This window comes from Canis lupus, chromosome 11 (assembly GCF_048164855.1).
Source record: "Canis lupus baileyi chromosome 11, mCanLup2.hap1, whole genome shotgun sequence".
Classification (NCBI taxonomy): domain Eukaryota; kingdom Metazoa; phylum Chordata; class Mammalia; order Carnivora; family Canidae; genus Canis; species Canis lupus.
The window spans coordinates 18,647,317-18,667,229 of NC_132848.1; the positions used below are offsets into that span (position 1 = coordinate 18,647,317).

The following is a 19,913-nucleotide window of genomic DNA, read 5'->3' on the forward strand; positions in this document are numbered from 1 at the left end:
TTGGGGGCAGTCAGCATTACTTGCAAGTGTCTAAAAACACTTTATCTGAGTAAAATTTGCCAGAGATTCTTCTCTGTATTCCCCTTGGTGGAGGTAAATTACAGCTTTGCTGTAACTCATTTCTATCTATCGGGTAAGAGGCCCAGAGCTAAATACCAGTCACTGTCACATCTGAAGAAAAATCCAATCTTAATGGTAAGTTTTTCTCTTTATGGTCTTCCCTTACTGTCTTACCTCTTTTCTACTTCTTTTGTCTTCCTTCTCTTTTTTACATTTTCTTCTCTATTTCCCTTCTCTTTGAACACTTATTCACTTTATTTTGCATTTCTCTTCATTATTCTTATTCTCTTCCTGTTTTCAGAACTATAACCAGAAGAAACACTGAATTTGTTTAATTCTATTCAAGTCCGTTTTACTATGCAATCAGATAAGTTTAATATTGGCATAGGAGGCTGTAAAAGTGAAGAAATGAAGAGATGGAATAGGGACAAAACACTGATTTATAGGAATAAAAAAAATCAGGACCAAGAAAGAGTGTTCATTATCTAAGTAGAGGCAGCACAGGCCAAACCAGGGAAGAGCTACCATTGTTACCCGGAATTACTTCCAGAATTAAACTTAAATCTAAGCTTCATTTCTATTTTCAACCATCATAAGTATTTATATATCACCTTGTTTCTCTGTTGCACTCATGGTCAGTTCCTTGAGGCAATGATATTTATACAGTCATCAGGCTGAGTAGTACTGTGACATCTTAGCGCTTCTATACTGAGAAAAGTAGAAATAATTTTTTCACATGCTTGTTCATTTCTTTACCTCATTACCATAAACCTAAGCCAGACTACAAAGATGATTTATAAGATAGTTTTTTATTCATCAGATTTGTAGAAAATATTTGTCTTTCTTCAAAAATAAAGTAATACAAATAATAAAAAATATAAGTACTAGTTTTTGTTAGAGTTTATCTTACATTAATCATTTAAAAATGTGCCCTATTAGTATGTATAATCAATAGCAACTACTAATATTCTGACATAATTATCTACATAATTTACTATTGGTTCCTGTGCGTATTGTTTTCTCAATATTTTTACCAGAGCAGAAGCGTATCAAGAGGTCAAGACGGAAAACCGTACAACTGTGACAGTATTTATCTTAGCAGGATTGATGGAGGACCCAAAACTGAAGATTGTGCTATTTGTCTTCCTGCTCCTCACCTGCTTGCTAAGAATCTCAGGCAACTTAGTTATTATTACCTTCACTTTGCTGGACTCACATCTCAAGACCCCTATGTATTTCTTTCTTTGAAATTTTTCTTTCTTAGAAATTTCTTATACGACAGTCTGCATCCCCAAATTGCTTGTAAGCATGGCAACTGATGACAAAACCATTTCCTATAACTGTTGTGCAACTCAGTTGCTTTGCCTTCCTTCTTGGAGCATCTGAATGTTACCTCCTGGCTGTCATGTCCTACGATCATTATGTCACCATCTGCAAGCCCCTGCATTACACAACCATTATGAGCAGCAAAATCTGTATCCAGCTAGTCCTTAGCTCTTGGATCACTGGTTTCCTCATCATCTTTCCCAGGACTCATTTTAGGCTTAAGCCTGGACTTCTGTGATTCCAATGTCATTGATCATTTCTACTGTGACACTGCTCCCCTCCTGCAGATCTCCTGCATGGACAGACATGTGTTGGAAATGATGAGTTTCATCTTAGCTTTGGTGACTCTGCTGGTCACTTTGGCATTAGTAATTCTATCATACACATATATTGCCCTGACAATTTTAAAATTTCCTTCTGCCAACCAGAGAAAAAAGCTTTCTCCACCTGTTCTTCTCACATGATTGTCATCTCCCTCTCATATGGCAGCTGCATCTTTATGTACCTTAAACCCTCAGTCAAACAGAGGATATCCTTGAAGAAGGGAGTGGCAGTTCTCAATACTTCTGTTGCTCCACTTTTGAATCCCTTTATTTATACTCTAAGGAAACAGCAGGTGAAGCAAGCATTTTATTTTTCTGTTCCATTGTAAGCATTCTCAATTTTTAAAAACACTTTTTAAAAATATTTTTCTTATTTATTCATGAGAGACATAGAGAGAGGGGCAGAGACACAGGAAGAGAGAGAAACAGGCTCCCCTTTGGCAGTCTGATTCGAAACTAGATCCCAGGACCCCGGGATCATGCCCTGAGCTGAAAGCAGACGCCCAACCACTGACACACCCAGGCATCCCAACATTCTCAAATTTGACTCATTTCTTCTCTGCTTCTTCAATTTAAATGTAGCAAATACTTGAAAGATTATTTTAGTCAACTTTATATATTAGTTCATGGAGACTTAATTATTTTTATATCTATGCAGTATATTTTGTTCTTATATTTGATTTTCTGCAAAACCTTGATAAGTTCAAAACAATTATATATCTTCCTTGGGATTTTACCTTTCCTTGGCTTTTATGTCCTTATACACATTCTCTTTTGTTTTAAATAAATATATTTAAAAGTGGGAAGTTGAGATTAAAATATCAATATCATCCTTTGTCTTGAGAATTGAAAAAAAACCACTATGCTAGTGTAATAAATTATTATATGGTATACTATTTTTATTTTACATTTTATGCCATATAAGTAAATAAGTAAATAAATACTGACTCATGTATGTATACTAAATCAAGTAACTTTGATTAAGAATAAAATGCATACTGGAGAAAGAGATCACATTTGATGCTTTATCAGCTATTCCTTATTCATCTTGGAACTAACTGTGTTCCTTAAATTCTACATCTATAACATAGCAACAACAAGTTTTTTTTTTGCGATATTTTAAGGCTAATTTGAAAGTATAAAATCAGTATTCTCCAGATTAAAAAACAAAATAAAATGAAAACTTGTAGAATAAATTATTCTGATTTTATCTTGTAAAAAAATGCACTTTGGAGAGGTACGATAAGTTACTCTCATCACATAGCTAGTCAGAGAAACAGAATTCAAATTCATTTCTGCTTGATTCCAGAGGCTATGTCTATCCAGTACCAGCAATCCCCAATCAGTTTGTAGCAAATACTCATCTACGTGTATTCTGAAATGATGATGGATTCAGTTTTGGGGTTGAATGTAGAGATGCAATTAGAGATTCTCATGCTGATTCCATTGCCTGCTAATGTAATTTATTGTAGTGCTTTGTCATTTTATATATGTGATATGGTACTTAAAAATCTGGAAAACTTCATAATGTAGCAGTTATGTACTTAGAGGATGCTTCCTACAGTTTTACCATATGGTCTGGTATAGAGTCAAATTGTTTTGAAGTAGATAATTGCTTTTGTATATCCTAAATAATTTCCCTCTCTCTCGCTGTCTCTTCTGACTTTTTCTTTCTCCCTCTCTCACATACACACATACACACCTTTCACTATTTCAATAAATTTTTCTTTTTTCTTCCATTTCTTCTCTTTTCTTTTTTTCTTTTTTTTTTCATTATCTTCTTTTGGTAGAATGACTTCTGTAAGTCATATGCGGATCTATAAACCATTGTTAGCTAATCAAGGCTGGACTCCATGATTAGTTCAAGACTACACTTCTACTCTAGGCTTTAAAAATGATCATATTCTCTCTACAAATAAGAACTCAATTAGTGTTGGGCATGAAACTAAAGTCAGTTCAGTAAAACTCGATGTGATAAACATTTTGTAAATGTTAGAATATTCTTTTCTGTTATAATTACAGCTATAAAAATAAACCCAGAACTTTCAGGAGTTCATTAAATAGAGCATGTTTACCTCACTATGAAACTTGGGTAAAGAAAAGTAGAGCCAAGAAATAAACTGAAAGAATATGAATGCCAATAACTTAATTTGATTCTCCATAACCAATAATAATGAAAGCTCATCCCTTGGAATTTCAGGTGGGACTCATAACTAAGGTGAATCTATCTAATTGTCCTATCTACTAAATGTTCTCTTTACCCCTTGGCCCTTGGTGGGTAGGGGTGTACTCCTTGGCCCTTGGTGGCTTTGTCCTCAGGTAGAAAGCAAGAGAAAATGAAAACTAAGAAAACTTTGACTCCCTATTTTTTTTGTCTACTACATTTTACTTAATGTTTATGCAAATACCATCAGGCCAGATAGTCCTAGAAATCTGTCTCAGAAAGGGACAATATTTAAGGTGCTAATTTTAGAGCACTTTTAGGTATACAACAAAATTGAAAGGAAGGTACAGAGATTTCCTATATACCCATGGACCTCATACACACACAGCCTTCCCTATTTACAACCTCCTTCAGCAAAGAGGTATGTTTGTTACAACTGATGAACCTATATTGATACATTATAATTACCCAAAATCCATATTTTGCATTATGGTTCACTCTCAGTGAGTGTTCATTCTATAGATTTGGGAAAATTGTATAATGATTGATAGACATACAAAGATATAGCTAGGTAGATGATATAGGTTGTTTATAATAATACAGATATTGATGATATATAGACATAAATCCTCTGTGGCCTGCCTACTCATCACTCCCTATCACTCAGCCACTGAAAACCATTGATTTTACTGTCTTCATTGTTTTTCCTTTTCCAGAATGCCATGTAGTTGGAATCATAAAATTTCAGATTGTTTTTTTCACTTAGTGACATGCACTTAAGTTTCCTCTGTGTATTTTCATGACTTGATAGCTCATTTATTTTTAGCACTGAATAATATTCTATTTTCTAGAAGTATCATAGATTATCCATTTACCTACTAACAGGTATCTTAGCTGCTTCTAAGTTTGGGCAATTATGAATAAAGCTGCTATAAAGATCCGTGTGCAGGTTTTTGTGTGGACATGTTTTCATCTCATTTGGGTAAATACCAAGATGAGTGATTGCTGGATCCTATGGTAAGAATGTGTTTAATTTTGCAAGAAACTGCCAAACTGTCTTCCAAAGTTGCTAGACCGTCTCACATTCTACCAGCAACAGATGAGAGTTCATTTTTCTCCACATCCTCATCAGCGTTGGGTGTTATCATATTCCAGGATTGTGTGTAGTGGTGGTATCTCCTTATTGTTTTAATTTACATTTTCCTGATTACACATGATGTGGATCATCTTTTTGTTTGCTTATTTGCCATCTCTGTAGTATCTTGGGTGAGGTGTCTGTCAAGATCTTTGGCCCATTTTTTAATATTGTTGTTCTTTTTCAGATTGTTGAATTCTAAGTTTTTGTGTATTTGAGTTGACAATCCTTTTTAGATGTGTTTTCTCAAATCTTGTCTCCCTGTATGTGCCTTGTCTTCTCGTTTTCTTGACATTATCTTTTGCAGAGCAGAGGTTTTTAATTTTAATGAAGTCCAGCTTATCCATATTTCTTTCGTGGATTATGGTGTTGTATCTAAAAGATCATTACTAAACCGAAAGTCATCTAGATGTTCTCTGTTACTTTCGGAGTTTTAAAGTTTTGCTGTGTACATATAGGTCCACTCTCAATTTTGAGTTCATGTATGTGATGAATGTAAAGCCAGTGTCTAACATAGCATGAGGAAGAATTGAAACATGTGTTAGCTGTTGTCGCCTCTGAGCTCAGGTTTACTGGTGTCCTATAAAAGCTTGGACATTTTGCCACAGAGCTAAACATTGATAACCAGATTTGGAGTTGGAGAAGATGAAAAAAAATCCAGGTGAAAATGGAACAATTACTGACAAAATAAACCCACCCGTCTCCTACCAACAAGGTAAACCAGCAGATAAACACAACCTGTGTGAGCTACCAAATGGCTTCTGCTTTATTCTATTCTCCAAATATCCCAAATAATCTCTCTGGTGGTTCACCATAACAGGAAACAAAGAGGGAAGGGACATCCTAGAGAAATAGTTCAGCCTAGCCAATTGAAACATTACAACGCCTCCAGGGATATATTGCCAGAGTGCCTAAGGAAACTTTTGAAGTTCATTATCTTGATTTTGGTAATGGTTTCACAGGTATATACAGGTATCAAATCTCAAGTTCTAAACTTTATTGGATCCACTTTATTTTGCATAAATTGTTAACTCCACAAAATTGTAAAAATAACTAAACAAACAAGGGAAAATAGAACAGCAACAAAACCCGCAACTCAGCCTGAACTTAACTCAGATTCTAATTGAATAAACAATAAAAAATAAATTTATTATAAAAAAACAAAAAAAAAAAGAATTAAGAGACTCAGTTATTATTCCCTCTTATTATTCTCCTGGATGTCCGAAGGTTCCTCCATTCTGACTTTTTTCCTCCTATCTTCTGCAGATTTTCAACTACTTCAACATAATGTTCCTGGATTTTTGATTGGTTGGTTGGTTGGTTGATTTACTTTTGTGTTTTAATCCAATCAGTGATTAACAGAATTTTGTCTGTTTGAAAAGCAGTCACCTCTGTCAATAGTGTTCAGCTACATATAATTATGTGATCTGTCTTCTGAAATTGAACAGCCACCATAATGTGACATAATGTTTTGGATAACTACGATTGACATACACTGATGATGGAGAAAACAAATAATCCAGTGAACTAATGAGTCAGTTATCTGTCAATCTAAATAACTAACACAATATCTAACTTACTCACCTGTTAACATCAGCCATGTTTCAGGTACTTAGGTGTTTTTTTCTGATGAAATTATGGCAGGTGTACATTTTCAATCGTCTTTCCCCATGGCTTCCCAGGGCACTGTTTTAGTATTTCTGCTACTTAATAGAATCTGCATCTAATGATGGGTGAGTAAAGAATTCAAGAGTACAAATTTAACTATATGCTTTAATAAAAGTTTGTTAATATCTTTAGGATTCAATTTTCTTCATCTGTACATTGAAAAGATTAAAGTAGAAACATTTATAGCTTCTTTAATTCATTTTTTGGCGTCTTTAAATCTAAAAATTTAAAAATCATAGTATGAGTTGGGCCAATGCTTTCTGAGAAGTTAATATGAACAAGCAATGTTCAGAAAATATCAGCTTGTGATGGACATTCTGCCTGAGGAGATCAGATTACAAAAATGTAAAGTTTAGTATAAAATTTAGAAAGAATATGATTTAAGCTTACAAGATTATTAACATCATAGATACTGTTCATATAGTTTTGTTTCATATGCTTGTTAAAGAGAACCAGAACAATGATTAGGCACATCACTAAATTGTAAGAATTTGCCATAATGATATGTCGCTAATTAACCTAAATTTAAATCATCCCTTTACCTCTTTTCTGGATTCACTCAGAGTTTAATGTGTGTATAAATCATTATTAACGAATTTCCTGTCATTTTGGAAACAAACATGTATTGATTTTCCCTTTGTCAGAACTGTCTTTATCTCAAATATTTAGTAGACTAAGTTCTCAGTAAGTGAAACACTAAATTTAAATCTGAATAATATAATTTGAAAATAACCAACTTTCTATTAATTCACTAATATATTATTTCAGCTATTATTAACAAACCAAAGTAGTTTTTTCTGGGTATATATTTGACTATTCAGTTATCAACTGCAGCATTTGAACACCATATGGCAGTGAGTAAGATAAGCAAAACTCAGTAGCAAAAAGTAAACTATTGGAAGTCATATTTCCAATCTGCCTTTCTCCCAAATCCTTTCCTTAAAAGTGAGGTACAGATACATGAAAATGTTTGAGGATACACACAGATATACACACAGGCCTGTAAAATTTTAAGAAATAAAGTGATGGCAAAATAAGCTTCATTAAATAAGTAGTTTTACTGTTTTTGTGTCCTGTTAGGAATATTGATGATGGATAATAGCAAACACTTCAATGTAATAATAATGTACATCTATAATTTTCCAAACATTTATTTGTTATTTTTTATTATTATGAACCTCACTTTCATTTTCCTGAAAACATCATTATCTTGCTGACCATGTCTTTGAAGGCTATTTTCACTTGCTTTTCCCTTAGGGTATAGATGAAAGTGTTCAACAGAGGGGCAACTGAGGTATTTAAAACAGCCACTCTCTTATTAAAAGTTTCTGCATCCTTAACAGAAGGATTTATGTACATAAAGATACAACTTCCATATGAAAGTGAGACCACAATCATGTGACTGGAGCATGTAGAAAAGGCTTTTTTTTCTTTGTTGAACAGAAGGGATTCTCAGAATTGTCCTGATTATGTACGTGTAGGAAAGAATCACTAGCACCAAGGTGAAGATGAGGGTAACTGCAGCAAAGATAAATTCCATCACTTCTATGAACTGTGTGTCTGAACAGGACAGATGCAGCAGTATGGGATAGTCACAGCATCAATGATTGATGACATTGGAGACACAGAAAGGCAGTTGGAGAGTCATTGTATGTGGCACAATGACAACCAAAAAACCAGAGAACCAGGAACACAGAACAAGCTGAATGCAGTTTCCTGCTCATTACAGTTGTATAATGCAAGGGTTTACAAATGGCAACATAGCAATCATAGGACATGGCAGCTAAAAGATAAAATTCAGTTGCCCCAGAAGGATGGCAAAAAAATTCTGAGTGAAACAACCAGCGAAGGAGATAGTCTTGTCTCCAGTTGCAATATTGACTAGCATTTTGGGAACAAAGACAGAAGTAAAAGATACTTCCAAAACAGAAAAATTCCGGAAAAAGAAATACATAGGAGTCTGAAGGCGATAATCCAAAAGGGCCAGAATGATGATGGTCAAGTTTCCCATGATGCTTAAGACATAAGTTAGCAGCAGAAAAAGGAAAAGCACAGCTTGAAGCTCAGTGTCATTCGTCAGTCCAAGAAGAATGAATTCTATCACTGATGTCTGGTTTCCCATCATTAACTTCAGACAAATAAGACAGAAAATAATAATAACATGAAGTGATCAACATATTTTCTTATTTTTCTAAATTCAATTAGCCAACATATAGTACATACTCCGTTTCTGATGTAGTATTCAATAATTCATCAGTTGTGTATGACACCCAGTGCTCATCCCATCATGTGTCCTCCTTAATGCCCGTCATCCAGTTACCCTATTCCCCCCACCCTTCTTCCCTCCAGCAATGCTGTTTGTTTCCTATAGTTAAGAGTCTCATGGTTTTCCTCCCTCTTTGATGACTTCCCATTCAGTTTTCCCTCCCTTACTCTATGGTCCTCTGTGATTTCTTATATTTATATTTATATTATATTTATATTTATATTATATTTCTTATATTCCACATATAAGAGATATCATATGGTGTCTTTCTCTGATTGACTTATTTTGTTCAGCATAATACCCTCTAGATCCATCTGCATTTTATTATTTTACTTTATAATTATCAGAGGTCTTGCTTCTCAAGAACATTTTCAATTGGGCAGCCCCGGTGGTGCAGCAGTTTAGTGGCGCCTTGCAGCCTAAGGCGTGATCCTGGAGGCCCTGGATCTAGTCCCACGTCAGGCTCTCTGCATGGTGCCTGCTTCTCGCTCTGCCTGTGTCTCTGCCTCTGTGTGTGTGTGTGTGTCTATCAATAAATAAATAAATAATCTTTAAAAAGAGAACATTTTTAGGGGATCCCTGGGTGACGCAGCGGTTTGGCCCCTGCCTTTGGCCCAGGGCGCGGTCCTGGAGACCCGGGATTGAGTCCCACGTCGGGCTCCCTGCATGGGGCCTGCTTCTCCCTCTGCCTGTGTCTCTGCCTCTCTCTCTCTCTCTCTCTCTCTGTGACTATCATAAATAAATAAAAATTTAAAAAAAGAGAACATTTTAAATTATTCTCACCATTTTTTTCATTCGTTTATGTTTTCCTTCTTAATCTTTGTATTTTGATTTTTCTTTAAGTCATTGGATGTTGTCAGGCCGCCTGGGTGGCTCAGCGGTTGAGCGTCTGCCTTGGGCCCAGGGCGTGACCCCGAGTCCCCCATCAGGCTCCCCACGTGGAGCCTGCTTCCCCCTCTGCCTGTATCTCTACCTCTCTCTCTCTGTGTCTCTCATGAGTAAATAAAATCCTTCAAAAAAAGTCATTGGATGCTGTCATATGTATGTAGACAAACCTAAAACAACTTTAGAGAGCAGGTTTCATATGATTAAATAGATTTCTTAAATCAACCTCTTAACTCTCAGTTTCTGGCCAATGGAGTAAAAAATCAAGGTATGAACTACAGGAATAAAACTGAACTTCCAAAAAAAAAAAAAAACTGAACTTGGTTATTTTCTTCTTTTTGCTGTTTTGTATTTTTTATTTCAATTTTCTCATTTTGAATTATAATTCTGTGCACTTACTAAAGCTCTACATTTGGATCAATTTTTCCCTAATTCTTGTTTTTAGGATCCTAAAATCTACTTTAGCAAATCTATACAGTTGCTATCTTATTGGACTACAGTTTCTAAAAGGACTGAGGAGGGCACCATCTGATGTCCACTTCAACTGTAGCTCCTTTCCTCCTCCTGCAAGAGCCTTTGGGCCAAGTTCTCCACCCCGAGGCTGGAAGGACCCGGCCCCTCGGCCCCCATCCCTACAGCCCTCCGCGGGGAGGGGGGGCAGGTGCTGCCATCTGTTCACTTGAGAGCGGCTGCACGGCTACCCCACCCCCCAGTCCAGCTCGAGAGCCGGTCCCAAAGCCACTGCAGCTGCTGTACGGACACCCCGGGGGGTGGAGGGGTGGGCAGCAGGAGTGCAGATGCAGGCGGCTTTCCGAGACAGGGGGCAGCACCAGCCAGGCCGAGGGCGAAAGCAGCCTCCTCACAGCTGCGCTCAGTGTGCAGACGGCAGGCACGTCCTCAAGGAAATGGTCACAGGCATCTCAAGTGACAAGGACATAGGCGCCCACACAGCATAAATACCAGCTGCTCCCAGAGAATGAGGTTGAAAAATAGCAGCATGGTCGTGGAGGAGGTGGTGCGGGCTGCAGACTGCACCTGTGGCCGGGCCTCGGGCTGGGGGCTGTGCCTGTGCCTGTGCCTCAGGCTGGGGGCTGCGCCTGTGCCTGGGCCGTGGGGCTGGAGCCTGCACCTGTGGCCAGACCTCCCGGCTGGGGAGGGCTGTGGTGTTCACTACACTGTGGTGAACTGTGGTTGTGGGCTGTGTTGTAGGCTGTGGTGTTCACTAGAGCCCCCCAGCCCCTGCCCTTCAGCCCTGAAATAGTTAATAAAATGTTAGGAATCATACTACTTACCTTTCCTGGCTCATGGCAGGGGCTCAATAAACACTATCGCCATTTAATATAGATACATGGGTGGATTGGTCAGTACTTGGCAAAATTCAAAATATAACTGATGGTACTTTCTGACTGAATGCGGTCCCATCAGCAAATTATAGTTCCTTGAATGTCAGCTCAAGCTCAGTTTTTCATAAATTTTATCTAATAATCACAATCACCAATAATTTTGTCTCCTCTTCTTTATTAAACTTGACCACAGCATAACACTTGGTAATAAAGTCAAATTGTTTTCCAGTTATATCAAGTATGTACATTTTATCTGTCCAATTTTAACATAAATGAGTTACCCCTTAGAATAAGCTCTTATTGGGGATCCCTGAGTGGCGCAGCGGTTTGGCGCCTGCCTTTGGCCCAGGGCGCGATCCTGGAGACCCAGGATCGAATCCCACGTCGGGCTCCCGGTGCATGGAGCCTGCTTCTCCCTCTGCCTGTGTCTCTGCCTCATTCTCTCTCTCTGTGTGTGACTATCACAAATAAATAAAAATTAAAAAAAAGAATAAGGTCTTATTTCTCTATAACTTTTATAGAGAGGCCAGAAAATTGTACAGATTTGGTAAAAATTTAATGTGAAATATTTTTTTGACATTTTTTAGATTCATACCCCTATTTTATTAAATACTGTGGTTTTTATGCAAATAAAATTTCCAACTAAGAGTCTGCATAAGCCCCTTAATTTTTTTTTAATATTTTTTATCATCAGACACAGAGATATTAAGGATATCTCTTTATCTTGCTTTACTCTACTCAAAAAAAACATAAAATTCTTTTCATTTGAACAACTGACATATTTCCATATTACACTATGTAATGTTAGTAATAGCTAAACATAATATATTCTTTTTTAATAATAAATTTGTTTTTTATTGGTGTTCAATTGCCAACATACAAAAGAACACCCAGTGCTCATCCCATCAAGTGACCCCTCAGTGCCCATCACCAGTTCACCCCACCCCCCACCCTCTTACCCTTCCACCACCCCTAGTTCATTTCCCAGAGTTAGGAGTCTTCATGTTCTGTCTCCCTTTCTATGTTTCCTACGCATTTCTTCTCCCTTCCCTTCTATTCCCATCACTATTATTTATATTCCCCAAATGAATGAGACCATATACTGTTTGTGCATCTCCGACTGACTTATTTCACTTAGCATAATACCCTCCAGTTCCATCCACGTTGAAGCAAATGGTGGGTATTTGTCATTTCTAATGGCTGAGTAATATTCCATTGTATACATAAACCAAATCTTCTTTATCCATTCGTCTTTGATGGACACCCAGGCTCCTTCAACAGTTTGGCTATTGTGGACATTGCTGCTCTAAACATCGGGGTGCAGGTGTCCTGACATTTCACTGCATCTGTATCGTTGGTGTAAAAACCCAGCAGTGCAATTGCTGGGTGGTTGGGCAGGTCTATTTTTAACTCTTTGAGGAACCTCCACACAGATTTCCAGAGTGGCAGCACCAGTTCACATACCCACCAACAGTGTAAGAGGGTTCCAATTTCTCTGCATGCTCTCCAACATTTGTGGATTTATGCCTTGTTAATTTTCCCCATTCTCACCAGTGTGAGGTGGGATCTCACTGTTGTTTTGATTTGTATTTCCCTGATGGCAAGTGATGCAGAGCATTTTCTCATGTGCTTGTTGGCCATGTCTATGTTTTCCTCTGTGAGATTTCTGTTCATGTCTTTTGCCCATTTCATGATTGGATTGTTTGTTCCTTTGGTGTTGAGTTGAAAAGGTTCTTTATAGATCTTGGAAACTAGCCCTTTATCTGATATGTCATTAGCAAATATCTTCTTCCATTCTGTAGGTTGTCTTTGAGTTTTGTTGACTGTATCCTTTGCTGTGCAAAAGTTTCTTATCTTGATGAATAGAAAATATTCTATTCATTGATTAATAGAATGATGATGCACTCCCAATAGTGCATTTTTCTTTTGTTTCTTTTGCCTTCGTGGATGTATCTTGCAAGAAGTTACTCTGGCCGAGTTCAAAAGGGGTTTTGCCTGTGTTCTCCTCTAGGATTTTGATGGAATCTTATCTCACATTAAGATCTTTCATCCATTTTGAGTTTATTTTTGTGTCTGGTGCAAGAGAGTGGTCTATTTTCATTCCTCTGCATGTGGATGTCCAATTTTCCCAGCACCATTTATTGAAGAGACTGTCGTTCTTCCAATGGATAGTCTTTCTTCTTGATTGAATATTAGTTCAATAATGTTGAGGGTCTACTACTGGATTGCCTATTCTGTTCTATTTATCTATGTGTCTGTTTTTGTGCCAGTACCACACTGTCTTGATGACCACAGCTTTGTAGTACAACCTGAAATCTGGCATTGTGATGCCCCCAGATATGGTTTTCTTTTTTAAAATTCCCCTGGCTATTCGGGGTCTTTTCTGATTCCACACAAATCTTTTTTTTTTTTAAAGCTTTAAGAATAATCTATCTTTAAGGAGCTTTTCAGGCCCCCCAACATGACTTCGACTTACAGCTCTTCGGCTCCCTAATTGAAAGGATTCCACACAAATCTTAAAATAATTTGTTCTAACTCTCTGAAGAAAGTCCATGGTATTTTGATAGGGATTGCATTAAACGTGTACATTGCCCTGGGTAATATTGACATTTTCACAATATTAATTATGCCAATCCATGAGCCTTGAATATTTTTCCTTCTCTTTGTGTCTTCCTCAATTTCTTTCAAAATTGTTCTATAGTTTTTAGGGTATAGATCCTTTACCTCCTTGGTTAGGTTTATTCCTAGGTATCTTATTCTTTTGGGTGCAATTGTAAATGGGATTGACTCCTTAATTTCTCTTTCTTCAGTCTCATTTTTAGTGTATAGAAATGCCACTGACTTCTCGGCATTGATTTTGTATCCTGCCACACTGCCAAATTGCTGTATGAGTTCTAGTGTTCTTGGGGTGGAGGCTTTTGGGTTTTCTATGTAGAGTATCATGTCATTGGCGAAGAGGGAGAGTTTGACTTCTTCTTTGCCAATTTGAATGCCTTTAATGTCTTTTTGTTTTCTGATTGCTGAGGCTAGGACTTCTAGTACTATATTGAATAGCAGTGGTGAGAGTGGGCATCCATGTCTTGTTCCTGATCTTAGGGGAAAGGCTCCCAGTGCTTCCTCATTGAGAATGATATTTGCTGTGGGCTTTTTGTAGATGGCTTTTAAGATGTTGAGGAATGTTCCCTCTATCCCTACACTCTGAAGAGTTTTGATCAGGAATGGATGCTGTATTTTTTCAAATGCTTTCTCTCCATCTTTGAGAGGATCATATGGTTCTTGGTTTTTCTCTTGCTGATATGATGAATCATATTGATTGTTTTATGAGTGTTGAACCATCCTGTGTCCTTGTAATAAATCCTACTTGGTCATGGTGAATAAGTTTCTTAATGTACTGTTGGATCCTATTGGCTAGTATCTTGTTGAGAATGTTTGCATCCAAGTTCCTGAGGGATATAGGTCTGTAATTCTCCTTTTTGGTGGGGTCTTTGTCTGGTTTTGGAATTAAGGTGATGCTGGCCTCATAGAACGAATGTGGAAGTACTGCATCTCTTTCTATCTTTCCAAACAGCTCTAGAAGAATAGGTATTGTTTCTTCTTTAAACTTTTGATAGAATTCCCCTGGGAAGCCATCTGGCCCTGGACTTTTGTGTCTTGGGAGGTTTTTGATGACTGCTTCAATTTCCTCCCTGGTTATTGGCCTGTTCAGGTGTTCTATTTCTTCCTGTTCCAGTTGGTAATTTGTGGCTTTCCAGAAATGCATCCATTTCTTCTAGATTGCCTAATTTATTGGCGTATAGCTGTTCATAATATGTTTTTTTTAAATTTTTTATTGGTGTTCAATTTACTAACATACAGAATAACCCCCAGTGCCCGTCACCCATTCACTCCCACCCCCCGCCCTCCTCCCCTTCTACCACCCCTAGTTCGTTTCCCAGAGTTAGCAGTCTTTACGTTCTGTCTCCCTTTCTGATATTTTTAAATCTTTTGTATTTCCGTGGGTTGGTAGTGATCTCTTCTTTCTCATTCATGATTTTATTAATTTGAGTCTTCTCTCTCTTCTTGTTAATAAGGCTGGCTAATGGTTTATGTATCTTATTAATTCTTTCAAAGAACCAACTCCTGGTTTTGTTGATCTGTTCCACAGTTCTTCTGGTCTCGATTTCATTGAGTTCTGCTCGAATGTTTATTAAGTCTCTTCTTCTGCTGGGTGTAGGATCTATTTGCTCTTTTTTCTCTAGCTTCTTTAGGTGTAAGGTTAGCTTTTGAGTTCTTTCCAGTTTTTGGATGGATGCTTGTATTGCGATGTATTTCCCCCTCAGGACTGCTTTTGCTGAATCCCAAAGATTTTGAACGGTTGTATCTTCATTGTCATTAGTTTCCATGAATCTTTTTAATTCTTCCTTAATTTCCTGGATGACCCTTTCATCTTTAAGCAAGATGGTCCTTAACCCCCACGTGTTTCAAGTCCTTCCAAATTTCCTGTAGTGAAGCCCCATGTAGGGCTCTCTGTTCCAAAGGGAATCTGCTTCTCTCTCTCTTTCTCTTTCTCTCTCTCTCAAGTAAATAAGTAAAATCTTTAAAAAAAAGAATTAAGCAAATACCTTAGACAGACTAACCTACTTTGCATTGGCACTAAATGGTTGATATATTTTAATGGTAATATTTAAAGTGTGACTGGCCTTGGGGAAATGATCCCAGGGACATTAGAAGGAACTTCTGTTAATTAAACAATCCTTTTATCTCATAGGGGAGAATACAGAATTTTCATGGAACTGTTTATAATTTCTTTACGTTATAATGACTGCAATTCAATATGTATTTCTCAATAATAGAAAATTTGTGGTGGGTCTATTGCGCACACTGGTCTCTCTCCCTCTCTGATTTTGTCTTATTTTATTGTTCTTTCACTTCCCCTATGTTCATTTTTTTTTGTTTCCTAAATTCCACATATGACTGAAATCATATGATATTTGTCTTGTATTTTATCTATCTTAATTCATACCTGTACCAAATAAATAACTATGCATCACATAAAGGAGATAGCTATAAGTTGGTTAAGGTAATTGGTGGAAAATGGTGCATTGCTAAATTCATGCATCAAGCTTTTGTTTTTTTTTAAATGTTATTTACTTATTTAGTTTTAAATTTAATATTATTTAAATTCAATTTGCCAAATATAGTATAACACCCAGTGCTCATCTCATCACATGGCCTCCTTTTTTTTTTTTTTTATTAATGTGCAAACTTTCTTTTTTTTTTAAACCTTTGTTTTTTTTAAATTTTTTATTTATTTATGATAGTCACAGAGAGAGAGAGGCAGAGACATAGGCAGAGGGAGAAGCAGGCTCCATGCACCGGGAGCCTGATGTGGGATTCGATCCCGGGTCTCCAGGATCGCGCCCTGGGCCAAAGGCAGGCGCCAAACCGCTGCGCCACCCAGGGATCCCCTCACATGCCCTCCTTAATGCCCACCACTCAGTTACCCTATCCTCCCACCTATCTCCCCTTCTGCAACCCTTTGTTTCCCAGAGTTAGGAGTCTCTCATGGTTTGTCTTCCTCTCTAATTTTTCCCACTTAGTTTCCCCGCTTCTTTTATCATCCCTTTCACTATTTCTTATATTCCACATATGAGTGAAACCATATATGATAGTTGTCTTTCTTTAATTGACTTACTTCACTCAGCATAATACCCTCCAGTTCCATCCACGTCAATGTAAATGGTAGGTATTCATTCTGATGGGTGAATAATATTCCATTGTATAAAGAGACCACATCTTATTATATGTTAATGATTTATTTATTTCTTTGAGAGACAGAGAGGGAGAGAAAAAGGGAGGGGCACCATGCTGAGCATGACCCTAAGATCATGACCTGAGCCAAAGTCAAGAATTGGATGCTTAACCCACTGAGCCGCCCAGGAGCCCCTCTTTAAAAATAAATAAATGTGGAAGGGGAGGAGGGCGGGGGGTGGGAGTGAATGGGTGACGGGCACTGGGTGTTATTCTGTATGTTAGTAAATTGAACACCAATTAAAAAAAAATTAAAAATTAAAAAAAAATAAAAATAAAAATAAATAAATTAATTAATTAATTAATTAAAAAATATATATTTTATAAGATCTCAATTAGATAACTGAAAATCAGTTTGTCCAACCATATGGTGAATTTCAATGGAATTATTTCTAAATTATCTGTTCCTAAATGAGTAACACTGTCTCAACACAAACAAAATTCAGGTAAAATAAACTATGTAAGCTCATTGTATGTGTCCAAATGCCATTTTACTATAGTTTAACTTCTTACCAATTTCTAAAGTCACATTGTACAATGCATTCCCTGAGTATGTATTACTGCCATCTTGTGGATAGTTCATCATACTATTTTAACCAAAATTTTTCCAGTAACTTGCCTGAAAACAAATCAATGATTTTTGGATTTGCCTGAAAACAAATCAATGATTTTTTCCCATATATTTTTTTTGCTCACCTGTGAAACAGCAGGCACTGTGCTAAGTAGCAGTTTGAAAGTTAGACACAGATTCCCATTTCAAAAAGATTACACAGTAATTCTCATTTGATGAAATTAATTTTGAAAGTGTGAAGAATGAAGATATGTGAGCAAGAAAGAGTGTCTAGTACCTCTTGAATAAAGTTAAAATATGACCTTACTTTTGTCTAGGATTTGATACATAGATTTCAATTTCAGGGACGCATGGGTGGCTGAGCAGTTGACCATCTGCCTTCAGCCCAGGGCATGATCCTGGAGTCCCGGGATCAAGTCCCATGTGGGGCTCCCTGCAAGGAGCCTGCTTCTCCCTCTGCCTGTGTCTCTGCCTCTCTCTGTGTGTGTTGCTCATGAATAAATAAATAAATAAATCCTTTTATTTATTTTTTAAAGATTTATTTATTTATTTATGATAGACATAGAGAGAGAGAGAAAGAGGCAGAGACACAGGAGGAGGGAGAAGCAGGCTCCATGCCGGGAGCCCCATGTGGGACTTGATCCCAGGACTCCAGGATCGTGCCCTGGGCCAAAAGCAGGCGCTAAACCGCTGAGCCATCCAGGGATCCCTAAATAAATCCTTTTAAAAAAGATTTCAATTTCAGATTTTAATGTATGACTTAATTCAGAGAATATCAAGCTCTTAGAGGATGACAAACACAAATTAAACTCATCTGAAAGTGCTGTGTAAATGTGAAAATTATGTAAACACCAAAGGTGTGTAAAATACTATTGATGTGCTTTAAAGTGAGGGATATAGCTTTTACTTTTTTTAAAAATTTGAGTATAGTTGACATACATGTCTTATTTTTTTAAGTAAACTCCTCCCAACCTGGGATTTGAACTCATGAATTTGAGATCATGAGTAGCAAGAGTAGAATTCCAAGAGTCATTTCTAAGGATTTACATGATTAGATTGAGCTAACTCAGATTCTCAGAATAATCTCTCCATCTTAAAGTCTCTAGCGTTTTTATGCCTACAAGGTGACTTTTTTCCATATAAGGTAACATATTCACAGATTTTGAGTATTAGAGTATGGACATCTTTGGGGAGCCATTATTCTTCCTGACTATTGATTTGTCAAAAAGTAATCCGTAATTCATAAAATTTCTAATTAAAGTGCAATTGAGAATTATTTTTAATAACATCAAAAAATAATGAATTAACTATTCATCCCTAGAATTAAAAAGAAAACTAGCAAATTAAACCAAATGAAAACGGAAGGAAATAACCTACAAAGAATACATCAGAGATTAATGAAATGCACAGAGGAGCATATTAGTGGAGCCAACAGCGATTCTTTGAAAAGAATTAAAATTTGGCAGTACTCTGTCAAGATATACTCAGAAAATTAACTGAATAATATTCTAAAAAGCATGATGAATAATACATTACAAAAATAAATAATAAATAAGTGGTATCTCCCCTCAGGTAATCCAGTAAAAGAAGAATAAACATCAAATAAACATAACAAACATTGTATGTTCTCATTCATTTGGGGAATATAAATAATAGTGAAAGGGAATATAAGGAAAGGGGGAAGAAATGTGTGGGAAGTATCAGAAAGGGAGACAGAACGTAAAGACTGCTAACTCTGGGAAACGAACTAGGGGTGTTGGAAGGGGAGGAGGGCGGGGGGTGGGAGTGAATGGGTGACGGGCACTGGGGGTTATTCTGTATGTTAGTAAATTGAACACCAATAAAAAATAAATCAAAAAAAAAAGAAAAGAAAAAGAAAAGACTATTCACCTCCAAAGACTGCACTCTTTTTATATATTTTATTAATGTCTCTTTTTACTGGGTTTCCCATAGCATTTTTAGTTCTCTAGCCAGCTACTGTCTCCTTATCTGATTTTGAGTTTAACTACAGGAATTAATTATACCTAGGGATCTTCATAAAGCAAAATGTACATCAAAATTCAATAAATATCAATTTGATGAATTAATTTTTTGGATGAATTAATTTTAAGACATAAACAATAGAAATGAATTATCCTTATTTTTGTTTCATTTTCATTACAGTTTTCTTTTCAAAAAGAATTTTCAAGAATTATTTAAGCCATGGAAAACTGTGAAATATGCGTGTCATTCATTGAGTCTCTAGACAATTAAGAGTGACTCAACTGTCACCTTAGGACTGTGAGCACTGCCAAGTATCTGATTCTCTCACACAGCACTCAGAGATTATTTCAGTAAATCTGATATTTTATTCTTTCTTCTTATCATATCAGACTTGTTACT

At 36.7% G+C, this 19,913-nt stretch overlaps 2 pseudogenes; one reads left to right on the plus strand and one right to left on the minus strand.

Annotated features, from left to right (window-relative positions):
• The first annotated feature begins 691 nt into the window (after positions 1 to 691).
• On the plus strand, positions 692 to 2,038 carry LOC140600511 (olfactory receptor 6C76-like; annotated as a pseudogene).
• A 5,823-nt stretch (positions 2,039 to 7,861) lies between these two features.
• On the minus strand, positions 7,862 to 8,885 carry LOC140600512 (olfactory receptor 6C4-like; annotated as a pseudogene).
• Positions 8,886 to 19,913: the final 11,028 nt, after the last annotated feature.